This window comes from Lactuca virosa, chromosome 1, assembly GCF_052849685.1.
Source record: "Lactuca virosa cultivar CGN04683 chromosome 1, Lactuca_virosa_CGN04683_v6, whole genome shotgun sequence".
Taxonomy (NCBI): Eukaryota; Viridiplantae; Streptophyta; class Magnoliopsida; order Asterales; family Asteraceae; genus Lactuca; species Lactuca virosa.
In genome coordinates, this window is record NC_136426.1 from 13,172,913 (window position 1) to 13,188,196 (window position 15,284).

Consider the following 15,284-nt stretch of genomic DNA (forward strand, 5'->3'; position numbering starts at 1 on the left):
AGTGCAGTAAGGTACATGATGGAATTTTTCGAACTTCTTCTGGGTGCCACAAGTGTGGCAAGGAGGGCCACATAGCCAGGGATTGTAAGAAGCAGGCTCCAGCTGCCGGAGTCTGACTTTGTTATCATTGCGATCAGGTGGGCCATATGAAGGCCCAGTGTCCTCTCTTGGCTGCCAGGCCAGTGCAGGTCCCAGCACCAGCCACGTTGAGACTTACTGACGGGGGTCAGGGTCGAGCAGAGCCTCCGAAGGTTCCAGGGCGTGTGTGACAATCCGAAATTTTTATCTTATACACTTATTCAAATCAATGAAGGTTAGACTCGTTTTTGCTATTTTCTAGCACTATGTAGAGTCAATTAGAGTGTTTAAAACCAAGTATAATCAAGGTATGAGTCGGGGGATGAGTATTGTGGGTGTATCACCTTGCAATTGAGCCAAACACACCAACACAAGGTGTGTGCGGCCGCACACCCGAGTGTGCGGCCAGCCAGCCGCACACAGCCGACCGCACACCCATCCCAGCCGCACACTCCCACCTATATATAGAACACTTAGTCATTTTGAACACTTTTTCCAATTCTTCAAGCCTAGAACTCGTTTTCTCTCAAGTATCATCCAAAGTTTCACTTCAATCTTCAATCAAGTGAGTGATTCCTTCTTTGATTAGCTAATACTTGACCTTAACTAGCCTTTTCCCTTGATTTGATCCATGAAAACACCTAATCGATGTTAGATCACCAAGAACACACACTACTTTTAGGGTTTTTAACTACACTTTTAAGCCTCTAAATCGGGTATACACTTGCAATAGCTTGTTATAAGCTAAAGAACCTTGAAGTTATGCATGAAAAACGCCATTTTATATGATCTTCAAGTGTGTACGGCCGCACACACCAAGTGTAGCCGCACACACCCTTTTAAGGGTCTAATATGGCAACAAACTCTCATTCAGGTTAGCCAATGGTCAAAACACCTTCCCTAGAACATTCCTAAGGCTTGGAAACACGTTTTGGCACATTCCATAGGGAGTGTGCGGCCGCACACACACCTTGGCCGCACACTCTGGCCGCACACACATAAAACCCATGACTTTGTAGCCTTACACTCAAATATAGGGCCATACACCTCTTATGTGCAACCATAGGTGTTGGTAACACTTAATTCTAAGTGTTTTTATGTCCCTAAGGCACAATCACTTTAAGTGGTTATATACGTGGAATGTAATCATATATGTGTAATTATATGTTAAATAGGAATCGTTTGTGCTCAAGACTCCAATTGACACCCAACAATCCTATATCGATCTTTCATTCGAGTTACTCACTACAGGTGAGTTCATACCCCTTAATTAACCTTTTAAATGTTTTTAAATGCTTTTATGGGGGGGGGGGATACAAGTTGATCTATTATAGTTATTATATCAATCACATGTGATTAATAACTACCAGCCTAGTGGATTTCTTACTTTTCAAACTGTTTTACAAACTCTTTTACATTTTATCAACCTCTTTTACATACCAAATGCTTTTATCAAACCCTTTTACTTAAAATCTTTTACACTTATATTCTGTTAAATGTATATCTTTATAGATATAGTTATATAAGTAGGATTGAAAGGACTTAGGACTGATAACTCACCTTACCTCCTGTTCCTCGTTTGGTTGTGGACTTAGGGTATCGGTTATTTGTCCGAAGGTCGTTTGAATCCTAGTTATATATCATGTATATGTATATAGATATAAAAGTTCATTCTTTCATTCAGTTCAATATCTTTGGGTAGCAAAGGTATACACACATGTTCATACATTCAAACAACATTACTAGTAAGCTATAATAGGTATAGTTTAGGGAGATACTAATACTATTACTAGAACAGTGAAACATACAAAGAGTCAGTTCATACATGAGTCAATACTATACAGAGAGAACATAACATACAGATAGAGAATACTATGATGAGAAACAAACAATACCATACAGAGAGAACATACATACATGCTAGACAGGGAGAGAACACACAATACAGCTAGCACATACATATACTAGGACATTACTACAGTTACGTGAGCCACGTAACGGGGCATGGCACTACCTGTCATGACCGTTTTGTATCCAGAATCTCCTTAAGTGGGGAGCGTATGAGTTTGTGTATAGATCTATACTGGATTGACTATCCTACACCTCGCTGCTCGCTACAGTGGGACTTGCAAGTCTACGGGTGCCAAACGTCATTTCTTCCGACATTTTACATTGTCACGTTCTATAGTCGGTAGCAGGGTACAGGCCGATCACATGGTACTTTAAATAACAATTGGTTTAAGGTAGTTAGTACAGCAGTAGTTACTTAATACAACACTACAGTACTATTTCATTTTCCCATTACATTCACTTTGTGATCTTCACACAATAAACAATCATGTAAAAACTATATTTTTGGTTAATGATAGTCGGATTTGGGAAAATACACACTCTTACAAGAGACACACACATATACTAGATGCCTTGGCAGAAGGCTACTTTTAGTAGGGAACATAGGGTTTTCTAGGAGATTCAAACCTTTTACAAACATTCACGAGCTTTTACATACTTACAATTCACATATACAAATACTTTCCTACAAATACAGACACTAAAATACTTATGATCTCACCAGCCATAAAGCTGATACTCTCTTTCAAAATAACCTATATCTTCAGGTCACCAGTAGACAGGTACAGATGCAGGGTTTAGAGAAGATGGAGCTCGTTCAAGACTCATCTTTCATTTTGATTTATATTTTGGTGTCTATTAAACTTGTCAGAACACACTTGTATAAAAATTATATTATTAATGCAATGGATGATGTTGTTGCTTGTTTACTACTATTCATTGTTGTGATACTGTACATGACGTCCTCCGCCCCCGAACGTTTCCGCCGTTCTTGGTTTTGGGGTGTGACAGATTGGTATCAGAGCATTGTTTATAGTGAATTGAGTATATCAACCCATAAAAGATATACAGACTATAAATACAATGGGATTAAAATACTCTGACCAAGAGTTTATACTTTTAAATAATAAAATATTAAAATATTTAATTAAGTATACATGTCTGCATTCATACTAAAATCAGTGTCACTACGACAGAACAAAAGTATTACGATTGTTGGGCAACACAAGTAGACGTAGAGACATATAGTCAAAACTGGGAAGATATAGCCTGATCAACTATATTATCCGAGGATTTACTAGCATGTGCCTAAGGGTGGTTGTGAGGTTGCAACAAGTCTAAAAACTTACCAACAATACCATAATGAAAACCTTAGAACAGAACATAAACCTAAAATACTATAGGGGTATTTTGTGTTACTATAAACTATTTTGTGTTAGATTCTTATATCCCTTTTCTCGCGTAGATAACATGGCTGGATTCCATCCCCACGGCAACTTGTACTTCCCTAACCAAGGTAATGAAGGAGGGTTTGAAGCCGAGCCGGAAAATGATCACCCAATCCCTGTGGATGGTCACCAGGCTGAAGGCTTTGCAGATGGTTCTGACTCCGAGCCTGAAGTTGAGAACCTACCCCCGGTGGCTCCTGTTCCAAATCCTAACCCTCGTCCGACTTTTCAAGGCCCGACACCTCCATGGGTAGAAAGCTTGGAAACATGGAGCCAAGGGCAGGATCAGCCCATGTCATTCAATGGAGACCGAAGCTTTTATGACCTGAGCGAAGGGGGCTCAGCAGACAGAGTCTTGCCAATCCTGGTCCGCAGAGTGGCCCGAAACGAGATTCAGGGCAAGACAGCTCTCCATCGAATCACAGAAGTTGACGCCAATGCCAGAATGCATACCATCCGCACCATTCGTCTGGAAGATGCTCGAGAGAGATCTAGAGTAGACCATGAGACCCTGCAGCAAGAACTAGCTGAAACTCGAGCTGAAGTCATAGAGCTCAGAGTACGCCAAAGGGTGTACGAAAGGTACCTACTGGATATGCAGCGTCAGCTGGCTGAACTAAGGGTTCACCCAAGGGATAACCGTCCCCAGTAGGAGATATTCTACCTTTCTTTCCCTGGTTGAAAGAATAGTCTTCCTAGTTATGCTCTAAGTACCACTTTTCTAAGTAACTAACTTTGTACTGTAAGTACTTTCTAGTTAGGCCAGTATGCCGTCAAAACTTTTGTTACTTCGGATATGATGTAAGACCTACTCCAAGGTCATTTTTGCCAAACATATTACATCTTAAATATCAATGATATTGAAAGTCGACAAATTTTCTGTGCCAATCATTGTTCAAATACCTTCGTTTTACTATCGCTAGAATTCTATCTGAAACTCACTCTAGTCAAGTTATTGAGCTATGGTAATTTAGCTAAGGGATCCCTTCCAATTCTTGTCGAAGGTTGGATAGCAATCGTCTTATAACAATTCTATGAACTTACTTCTACTCTTTCTAGGACTGCATCATAGGGATGTAGGTCAAACCCCCGAGAACTTACTCCTACTCTTTTCATAAATGGTCGAAATGCATCTAAGTTCGACCATAATCACTCACGAACTCATTTTCTTTTGCATAACAGAATCATGTCGTCACACAGAAATAACCAGCCGAGCAACGAAACCCCTATCCTTCATATCGACGCCGCTACATTCCAAGCCGCGGTAACAGCTGCAGTGGCAACTGTCCTTGCAAACCTCAGTGCTAACAACGCAAGCAAGGCTGGCAAGGGGGTTGACGATTCCGATCGTTGTATCAATCCGGGAAACCAACAAATGATAACAGTCACAGACTTGCAAAGCCGTAAAACCAAGAAAAGAAAACGAAAGCGCCAAGCCCAAAAGGAGCACAAGCGATCCCAAAAACTTGCCATACAACAGCAACAAGTGGCAACCCCTGCCATCCCAGCACCGATCAGACCATACGAGGGAAAACTTCTGAAGTGTGACAAGCGTAGCTTTCATCATAATGGGGCTTGCCATGAAATGCAATGCTGCAATTGCCACCAAATAGGGCACCATGCTCGTAGCTGTGGAGCACCGGCCCGACCCATCACTCAAGTCCCTGACATCGGAGTCAACCAGGCTTGCTATGGTTGCGGCGAAATCGGACACCCTCAGAAGAATTGTTCGAAAAGGAGGAGCAACGAAAGCAACCGTGTCCACATAAATCCGACCCGACACATCACTTCCACCACCAATGTGGGTGCAAGCCAGATATGTCATTTATGTGGTGAGATAGGAAATCTCAAGAAGGATTGTCCAATAACGACGAACTCTGGCGCAGACGGGAAGATACTAAGGATCACAGCCGCAGGAAAGACTACTACGGACCCACGTTGAAATATTAGGGCGTTTCGTTTTAGAAGACTTATAAACTGATAAAAAAAACTATTGCAACTCGAGTCTTATCTTTTGTGAGACCCCGTCAGTCAAGGGACTCTCGTGCTGCGTGTACTTGCTTTTTGTAGTATCCCTGTTCGCAGCAGTAGTCTTATAGATAAAACTAAAGTACTTTAACTCTGTAAAAGTTGCACCGTTATGTTTTGTAACACCTTTATGATCTGGTCTAACGCCCTTTTATTCCGAGTAGTCCGACATTATCGTTTAACTTGAGTAAATTCGATCCTCACAATGCTAGTTTCATGCGCAAATTCTTTTCTCCGAAATCGCCTTTCTAGCGAAGCCGTCATTCCAGAACTCCGAGGTACTCATGCAGAGAGTACCTTATGTCTCGTATCCTTCCCGAAGACACTTCAGCAAACCTCCCCGGGGTACCACTCGTACAGTACGTCAAGTTCAACCCGAAGATCCATAAGGTTGATCTATCGCTGGAAAAGGTATACGCAAGGGTGGTATACAATCAAGGTTCTAAAGGCTTAGAATTGATGATTCCGCTTTAACTTCTTTTCCTTGTTTGGATGTGAGCTTAAGGAAGAATCATTTATTCGACTGCCTTTTCAGTCTTAATTATATACGACTCATATACACGAAGCTGTGATTGATGAACCAAATATGATTTCTGATATGAACTTTAGAACGGAGACTGCCCAAGACTACGAGTGATCGTACCACCATGCAGATAAACTTAGATTCCAATCAAATGCCTTCTCACCAATCGAGACAATAGATTCAAATAGAACAGAAAACTCCCAGGATTACCTCCGCAACGTCAAGTCGAGTTCAGAATCGACTTAGTTCCAGGGGCTACTCCAGTAGCCAAATCACCTTATCGTCTAGCACCTGCAGAGATGCAAGGACTGTCCTATCAACTTAACGAACTGCTCAGCAAGGGCTTTATAAGACCAAGCTTCTCACCCTGGGGAGCTCCAGTCTTGTTCGTCAAGAAGAAAGACGGATCGTTTCGTATGTGCATCGACTACAGGGAGCTCAACGAGCTAACAGTCAAGAATCGTTACCCTCTGCCTCGTATTGACGATTTATTTGACCAACTTCAAGGGGCGAACTTCTTTTCAAAATCGACTTAAGATCCGGATATCACCAACTACGAGTGCTAGAGGAGGATGTTCCGAAGACAGCTTTCCGAACTCGTTACGGACACTACGGGTTAGTAGTAGTACCATTCAGGTTGACTAATGCGCCCACAGTATTCATGGAATTAATGAATAGGGTATGCCGTCCTTACTGGGATCAGTTAGTCATCGTCTTCTTAGATGACATACTTATCTACTCTAGTAGTAAGGAAGAGCACAGTAAGCATCTACGTCAGGTTCAGATGAGATGTAGATGGATCTTAAAAAGCTATACTGGTGGCCTAACATGAAAGCAGAGATTGCTACCTTCGTGAGTAAATGCCTTACTTGTGCCAAGGTCAAGGTCGAATACCAAAAACCCTCAGGTCTACTACAACAGCCGGAGATCATTCGGGAAACGACAGAGAAGATCGTTCAGATTCGTGAACAATTGAAAGCCTCTAGAGACCGACAGAAAAGCTACGCTGATAAACGAAGGAAACCTTTGGAATTCCAGGTGGGCGACCGTGTTCTATTGAAGGTCTCACCCTAGAAAGGCTTGATACGCTTCGGAAAGCGTGGAAAGCTAAATCCAAGGTACATAGGGCCTTCCGAGATTTTTACCGGAATCGGCCCTGTAGCTTACAAACTTAACTTACCACGCGAACTCAGTAACGTACATTCTACTTTCCACATCTCGAACTTGAAAAAGTGCCTGTCCGACGAGACTATTGTAATCCCACTCGACGAGATCGAGATCAACGAGAGCCTCAACTTCGTGGAAGAACCAGTAGAGATCATGGACCGGGAGGTCAAGCAAACGAAACAAAGCTGTATCCCGATAGTGAAGGTTCGCTGGAACGCCAAGCGAGGACCTGAATTCAATTGGGAGCGAGAGGATCAGATGAAACTGAAATGTCCTCGTCTTTTTACTTAGTTATTTGTAACTACTTATTTGCTTAGACTCTAATTTCGGGACGAAATTCCTTCTAACGGGGGGATGATGTGACAATCCGAAATTTTTATCTTATACACTTATTCAAATCAATGAAGGGTAGACTCGTTTTTGCTATTTTCTAGCACTATGTAGAGTCAATTAGAGTGTTTAAAACCAAGTATAATCAAGGTATGAGTCGGGGGATGAGTATTGTGGGTGTATCACCTTGCAATTGAGCCAAACACACCAACACAAGGTGTGTGCGGCCGCACACCCGAGTGTGCGGCCAGCCAGCCGCACACAGCCGACCGCACACCCATCCCAGCCGCACACTCCCACCTATATATAGAACACTTAGTCATTTTGAACACTTTTTCCAATTCTTCAAGCCTAGAAATCGTTTTCTCTCAAGTATCATCCAAAGTTTCACTTCAATCTTCAATCAAGTGAGTGATTCCTTCTTTGATTAGCTAATACTTGACCTTAACTAGCCTTTTCCCTTGATTTGATCCATGAAAACACCTAATCGGTGTTAGATCACCAAGAACACACACTACTTTTAGGGCTTTTAACTACACTTTTAAGCCTCTAAATCGGGTATACACTTGCAATAGCTTGTTATAAGCTAAAGAACCTTGAAGTTATGCATGAAAAACGCCATTTTATATGATCTTCAAGTGTGTACGACCGCACACACCAAGTGTAGCCGCACACACCCTTTTAAGGGTCTAATATGGCAACAAACTCTCATTCAGGTTAGCCAATGGTCAAAACACCTTCCCTAGAACATTCCTAAGGCTTGGAAACACGTTTTGGCACATTCCATAGGGAGTGTGCGGCCGCACACACACCTTGGCCGCACACTCTGGCCGCACACACATAAAACCCATGACTTTGTAGCCTTACACTCAAATATAGGGCCATACACCTCTTATGTGCAACCATAGGTGTTGGTAACACTTAATTCTAAGTGTTTTTATGTCCCTAAGGCACAATCACTTTAAGTGGTTATATACGTGGAATGTAATCATATATGTGTAATTATATGTTAAATAGGAATCGTTTGTGCTCAAGACTCCAATTGACACCCAACAATCCTATATCGATCTTTCATTCGAGTTACTCACTACAGGTGAGTTCATACCCCTTAATTAACCTTTTAAATGTTTTTAAATGCTTTTATGGGGGGGGATACAAGTTGATCTATTATAGTTATTATATCAATCACATGTGATTAATAACTACCAGCCTAGTGGATTTCTTACTTTTCAAACTGTTTTACAAACTCTTTTACATTTTATCAACCTCTTTTACATACCAAATGCTTTTATCAAACCCTTTTACTTAAAATCTTTTACACTTATATTCTGTTAAATGTATATCTTTATAGATATAGTTATATAAGTAGGATTGAAAGGACTTAGGACTGATAACTCACCTTACCTCCTGTTCCTCGTTTGGTTGTGGACTTAGGGTATCGGTTATTTGTCCGAAGGTCGTTTGAATCCTAGTTATATATCATGTATATGTATATAGATATAAAAGTTCATTCTTTCATTCAGTTCAATATCTTTGGGTAGCAAAGGTATACACACATGTTCATACATTCAAACAACATTACTAGTAAGCTATAATAGGTATAGTTTAGGGAGATACTAATACTATTACTAGAACAGTGAAACATACAAAGAGTCAGTTCATACATGAGTCAATACTATACAGAGAGAACATAACATACAGATAGAGAATACTATGATGAGAAACAAACAATACCATACAGAGAGAACATACATACATGCTAGACAGGGAGAGAACACACAATACAGCTAGCACATACATATACTAGGACATTACTACAGTTATGTGAGCCACGTAACGGGGCATGGCACTACCTGTCATGACCGTTTTGTATCCAGAATCTCCTTAAGTGGGGAGCGTATGGGTTTGTGTATAGATCTATACTGGATTGACTATCATACACCTCGCTGCTCGCTACAGTGGGACTTGCAAGTCTACGGGTGCCAAACGTCATTTCTTCCGACATTTTACATTGTCACGTTCTATAGTCGGTAGCAGGGTACAGGCCGATCACATGGTACTTTAAATAACAATTGGTTTAAGGTAGTTAGTACAGCAGTAGTTACTTAATACAACACTACAGTACTATTTCAGTTTCCCATTACATTCACTTTGTGATCTTCACACAATAAACAATCATGTAAAAACTATATTTTTGGTTAATGATAGTCAGATTTGGGAAAATACACACTCTTACAAGAGACACACACATATACTAGATGCCTTGGCAGAAGGCTACTTTTAGTAGGAAACATAGGGTTTTCTAGGAGATTCAAACCTTTTACAAACATTCACGAGCTTTTACATACTTACAATTCACATACTTACAAATACTTTCCTACAAATACAGACACTAAAATACTTATGATCTCACCAGCCATAAAGCTGATACTCTCTTTCAAAATAATCTGTATCTTCAGGTCACCAGTAGACAGGTACAGATGCAGGGTTTAGAGAAGATGGAGCTCGTTCGAGACTCATCTTTCATTTTGATTTATATTTTGGTGTCTATTAAACTTGTCAGAACACACTTGCATAAAAATTATATTATTAATGCAATGGATGATGTTGTTGCTTGTTTACTACTATTCATTGTTGTGATACTGTACATGACGTCCTCCGCCCTCGAACGTTTCCGCCGTTCTTGGTTTTGGGGTGTGACAGCGTGCTTATCAGCTTGTGGCTGAGGAGATCGGGACAGCGCCAGAGGTGACAGCCGGTATGTCTTTTCCTTCTATATCTTGTTCATGTTATTATGAGTTGTTTGTTTCCTGCATAAGTTTTAGAGCATAGTAGATGATAGTGAGAAGTTATTATTGAGAAATTTCAGAGGGGTAGTATATTGTAATGCATTCAAGAGAGAGGAAGGTCATGATCCAGAGATTCAGAATCATCAGCGGGAACTCGGATCCCTTGAAGTTCGTTGTCTCGGATTGGGACGATTGATTCGCGTACCAGCTTCGCCGCCGGTAGACAATAGTTAGTGCTCTAAGTGGGGGAGAATTGGAAATTCTCGGATGGGGCGTGGTTTGGAAGGATGTCGTCTGACGCAGTTTGGATGTCAGTTACGGGAAGTGGTGCGATGAGGCGTTCCAGTTATGGTAAGAACCCTGTCTGTATGGTGGATCTTTGCACGAGCAGTGAGGATACTGCTATGCTATAACAATCAGTGGGGTTGTTCCCAAGTGTCGGAAATGTTGAGGGACATGCAAAAGACTCTTTATGGATGGTGGGTTATGCAATCAGTTTCTGAGTATATATACGTGTTATGGGATAGCGACGTGCTCCACAAGTGGATGATGTAGAGTGAGGTTCCGATATTTCGACACCGGTTGATGATGCGAAGTCATGGTTCAGGTCTCCTTGGAAGAGGAGAAGGTCAGTAGCTCCAGATTGGAGATTTGGACAGAGGAGCTAGAGATAGCGGAGTTGATAAACTCGGGAGCAGTCTAGACCGGCGCTGAGAACCGTGTGAGGATATTCCAGTCGTAGGTCATGGACCTAGAGATCGCGAGAGTAATTTTCCCAGTCATTGTACGTTTGGAGTAAACGTGATGTCGAGTTTTGAGAGAGTTACACTCGGTTGTGTCGAATCAGAGTAGATTGAAGGAGCTGCAAGGTTGGGTCCTTGGGCTTCAAGCATGGTTGTAGGCATGGGTTATGTGAGTAGTGGTATTCCAATCTAGGGTATTCCATCATGAGGATGACCGGACCCTATGATTGATTGGACCGGGTGTGTTTGGTATTCCAACCCGAGGATTGATTGGGCCAAACATGCGTGAGAATGCGAGGGTATACCATCCTTGGGATGACTGGACCCGTTATAGGCGTACCTGGTATTCCAGCCCGAGGCTGATTGGGCTAGGTACGAATGGTTATGTGATATAGCTGGTTGATTCATGGGAGTTGCTAGAAGCTGAAGGATGTAGTATCCTGTCATTGTAAAAAGGGAATAGATTCGGGATGGGAACAAGATTCGTTCCCTATTGCAGGGTATCCGGGTTATCGCCAATTTTGGGCGAAGGAAAGGTGGATTAGTGTTATATAGCAGAGCTCAGTGGATTATTGTGGTGTCTAACTTTCGCAAGTCTCGAAGGTGTGTTCATGTCAGGAAGGTGGCAGTATCATCGGGTGATACTGGGTTGGTGTGTTCTAACATTAAGTAGAAAAGGCTGGTGGTCGGCCGGGAGTATTGGCAAGGATACCACACGAGAAGAAATTATTTAAAAAAAAAGGGGGGGGGGGTACAGTGGTAGGGTCGGGAAGGACCTGAGTTGATTGGGAAATCGGAGTCTGCAGTGCAAGAGGTATATTCAGAGTCGTATACTGCAGTAGGCTTCGAGGACGAAGCCTAATTTAAGTGGGAGAGTGTTGTAACATCCCAAAATTTAGAAGTATGGTTGAAGGACTAAAGTGTAAATTGAAGAAGGTACTCGACGAGTAGGTATGCTTACTCGTTGAGTCGGAGCGGGTTTTGGTCGCAAGTTAAGTGACCAACTCGCCGAGTCGGCAGCTGGACTCGACGAGTTGGTGCTGGAATGAGAAAAACCCTAATCTTAGGGTTTGCACCCTATTTAAAGGACCTTATATCCTTCTCTCAGCCTCCTTATTGCTCTTGAGAGTCAGTAAACCCTAAAATCGTGTGAGCTTCCATTGTTAAAGAGATTTGAGCTTTGGAGGAGGAATATTGAGAAGGAAGCTTGAAGATCAAAAGGGCTTGCATCAAGAGAGTGGTGTAGATCCAGAATCTACTGCAGTGTGGGCACATCTTGGAGGTAATAAGCTGTTACCTTGCCTTTGTTGCTTCTAGATCTATTCTTGAATGAGATTTGGGGCCATTTTGGTATGATTGAGATCTATTTCGGGCTTGGAGTTTAGATCTGAGGTTGCTACTTCAGATCTAGACTTGTGTTGGTCCAGAAAGTCATAAAGCATCAGTCATTGAGTTGTTGGTGAAGCCCCTTTGTCTTAAACCTTAGCCCTAGATTGATTTGGGCCTATAGCTCTTTGTTTTCACGTAAAGTTTGCAACTTTACGTGAGAGTCCTACCCTAGAAGAGTGGATCTACAGTTTGGAGCCCCTGCATGACTCGAAAAGTCTCTGCATGAATAAAGGACTGAAGAGACTTGGCGAGTCTGTTCTTGGACTCGGCGAGTCCGTTGAAGATAGGCATAGACTCGACGAGTTGGAGGAACAACTCGGTGAGTCTGTTGAAGATTGCCGTGGACTCAGCGAGTCTGTTCTTGGACTCGGCGAGTCAAAACGCAAAACCCCAACCTCTTCTGGTTAAGACTTAGATCAGCGTGTTGAGTGGTGACTCAATGAGTTGGACATGATAGGACTCAGAGATCGTTAAACTCGACGAGTCATGGGGTGACTCGGCGAGTCGAGTTGTGATATAAGAGTTTTCTGAAGTTGGGAACTCGGCGAGTCGACGGGTTGACTCGGCGAGTAGAGTCAATCAGGAAGATTGACTTTGGCCAGGACTTTGACTTTGACCAGTTCGACCTTTAAGGGTATTATGGTAATTTGGATATTTATGTCAATGGATCATTGATGGCTATAGGTGTTGGAGTTTGGGGCAGTGCTTCGGGATTGTGTTTTCGTGGTTCGGTTCGGCAGTTGCAAGGTGAGTTATCCTCACTCTACCCAAGGGTCTAAGGCACCAAGGCCGGCCCTTTGATTTGTTATTTGAGATAGTTACTGTTGTGATATGTTAGCTGGCATCCTGGTAGATAGGATGGCTATATGATGGTATGCTCTGTTAGATCGGTATTCTGGTAGATTGGATGTGGCTATGCTTAGTGACCCGTAGTTGGTCTGCCTGTCTGTATGCTGGTAGGAGATTCCCTGTTTTATGTGCACGTGTTGAGCAGTGGTAGAGGGTATTCCATCCCGGTAGGATGATAGGGCCCTAGTATGTTGTCTTGTAGACTGTTATATGGTTATTTGATAGGTGCACATGTTTGCTAGTATGTGGGCATTCCAACCTGATGGTTGAGGGCCAGGAGTATTCCATCCCGGTAGGATGATTGGACTCATAGTAGGTGGGCATTCCAACCTGATGGTTGAGAGCCTGGGGTATTCCATCTCGAAGGATGATTGGACCTATAGTAGTTATTGTATGTATAGGTGTGTGGGCATTCCAACCCGATGGTTGTGGACCGAGAGTATTCCATCCCGAGGATGATTGGACTCGTAGTTCGTTGGCATTCCAACCCGACGGTTGAGGGCCTGGAGTATTCCAACCTGACGGTTGATTGGACCCATAGTATGCTGTTCATTGTTGTATGTGTATGGTTATGTGTGTACGGGTATTTTGGGGGAACTCACTAAGCTTTCGAGCTTACGGTTTTCAGTTTATTGTTTCAGGTACATCAGGTGATCGTGGCAAGGCAAATGCGTGATCGTACCGCTCCTCATATTTCATGATTTTGTGATTTGGTTCTGGGGATACTCTGATGTTTAAACCATTTTGAAACAAGTTGTAATAACTTAATGGTTTTTGAATGGGTTAAAATGTTTTAAATTGGCTTGAATTTTATGGGTGTTACATTAATAATACAAAATTTTCAAATCTTGATAAAAGTCCCATATGGACCGAAAAGAAAGTCTATTTTTGTTAATACTCACAATGTATTCCACTTTTATTAGTATATGTAAATGATAGGTTATGATATATTTTGTTGACATATGACACATACCGTTATGTCAGTGTCTTTTGGTTGAAAAAGTATAATTTTATCATTACATCTATTTTACCAAAAGTTACATTTCACCCCCTCCCACTCAAAATAGAAAGGACTTGATTGTTTATAAGATTGTTATTTAATTGTGTCTTTGGTTGTGTAATAGAAAGTCTAAACCGAAGTCAATTATGCCACTTAGTTACAAAACCTAATTATAACTTTTTTTGTGTGTGATTTGGTTTGATTGAGATCTTGTTGAGTATGTATGGTCCAGCATGGCACGGTTAATAGTGTAGTTTAATGCCTATAAAGAGGTTTTCATACATAAATTCAATTCTATATCCTTTGACTCCCGTTCCATTCGTTGCTTATTGCACACTTCAATTATTTATCCTTTTACTATGTTTAATTAAATAGTTATTAAATGTGGTCCCTATTACCATCCCCCACGCCATCGAAGTGGTACAAGTAACATCTTTGTTTAAGAGATTATAAGACCCAAAACCACCAATCTAAGAACTTTGCAATGTCCTCTACTCAAAAGTACAAATAAAATGGTCACTTGTTAGAAACACAAACATGTTTTTTACCCAAAGACCTTGCTATATGCTCTGGTCACTTGTTAGAAAATTTAGTTTTTGCTCCTGTGTAACGTTACATCCTCCTTGTTACATTTATCTTCTACTTACGCGCAAAATCAAATATAGCTTAGCAGATTATATAAAGAAATATACCATTATTACCATTGAGTTGTTTATCATATAGCATCCTACCTATTTTACTTTTACCATTTTAAAAAAAAATCAACCTAGTTCTCTTTCTCTCTAAATCCTTCCAATTTGAGAGGAAGATTAGAAGAGAAGATCAAGCCTCAATTTCCTCTCTCTTCCATCCAAATCATTCCAAAAAAACATCTGGGGTCGTGATTTTTTCATCTTTCTCTCCGATTCCCTCATTTTCTCTCCACTTCCCTCTTTAAATGAGACTCGGAAACAGAGTGTTAGTTTTATTGCTTTGGAAAGCAATTTTGAATTTGTTATCGAAAGTATTGTGCAACTTAACCAATTCTGAATTGCTGGAAAACAATTACAAAAAAAAAAAAAAAAAAAAAAATCACAACTCAAAAGTATT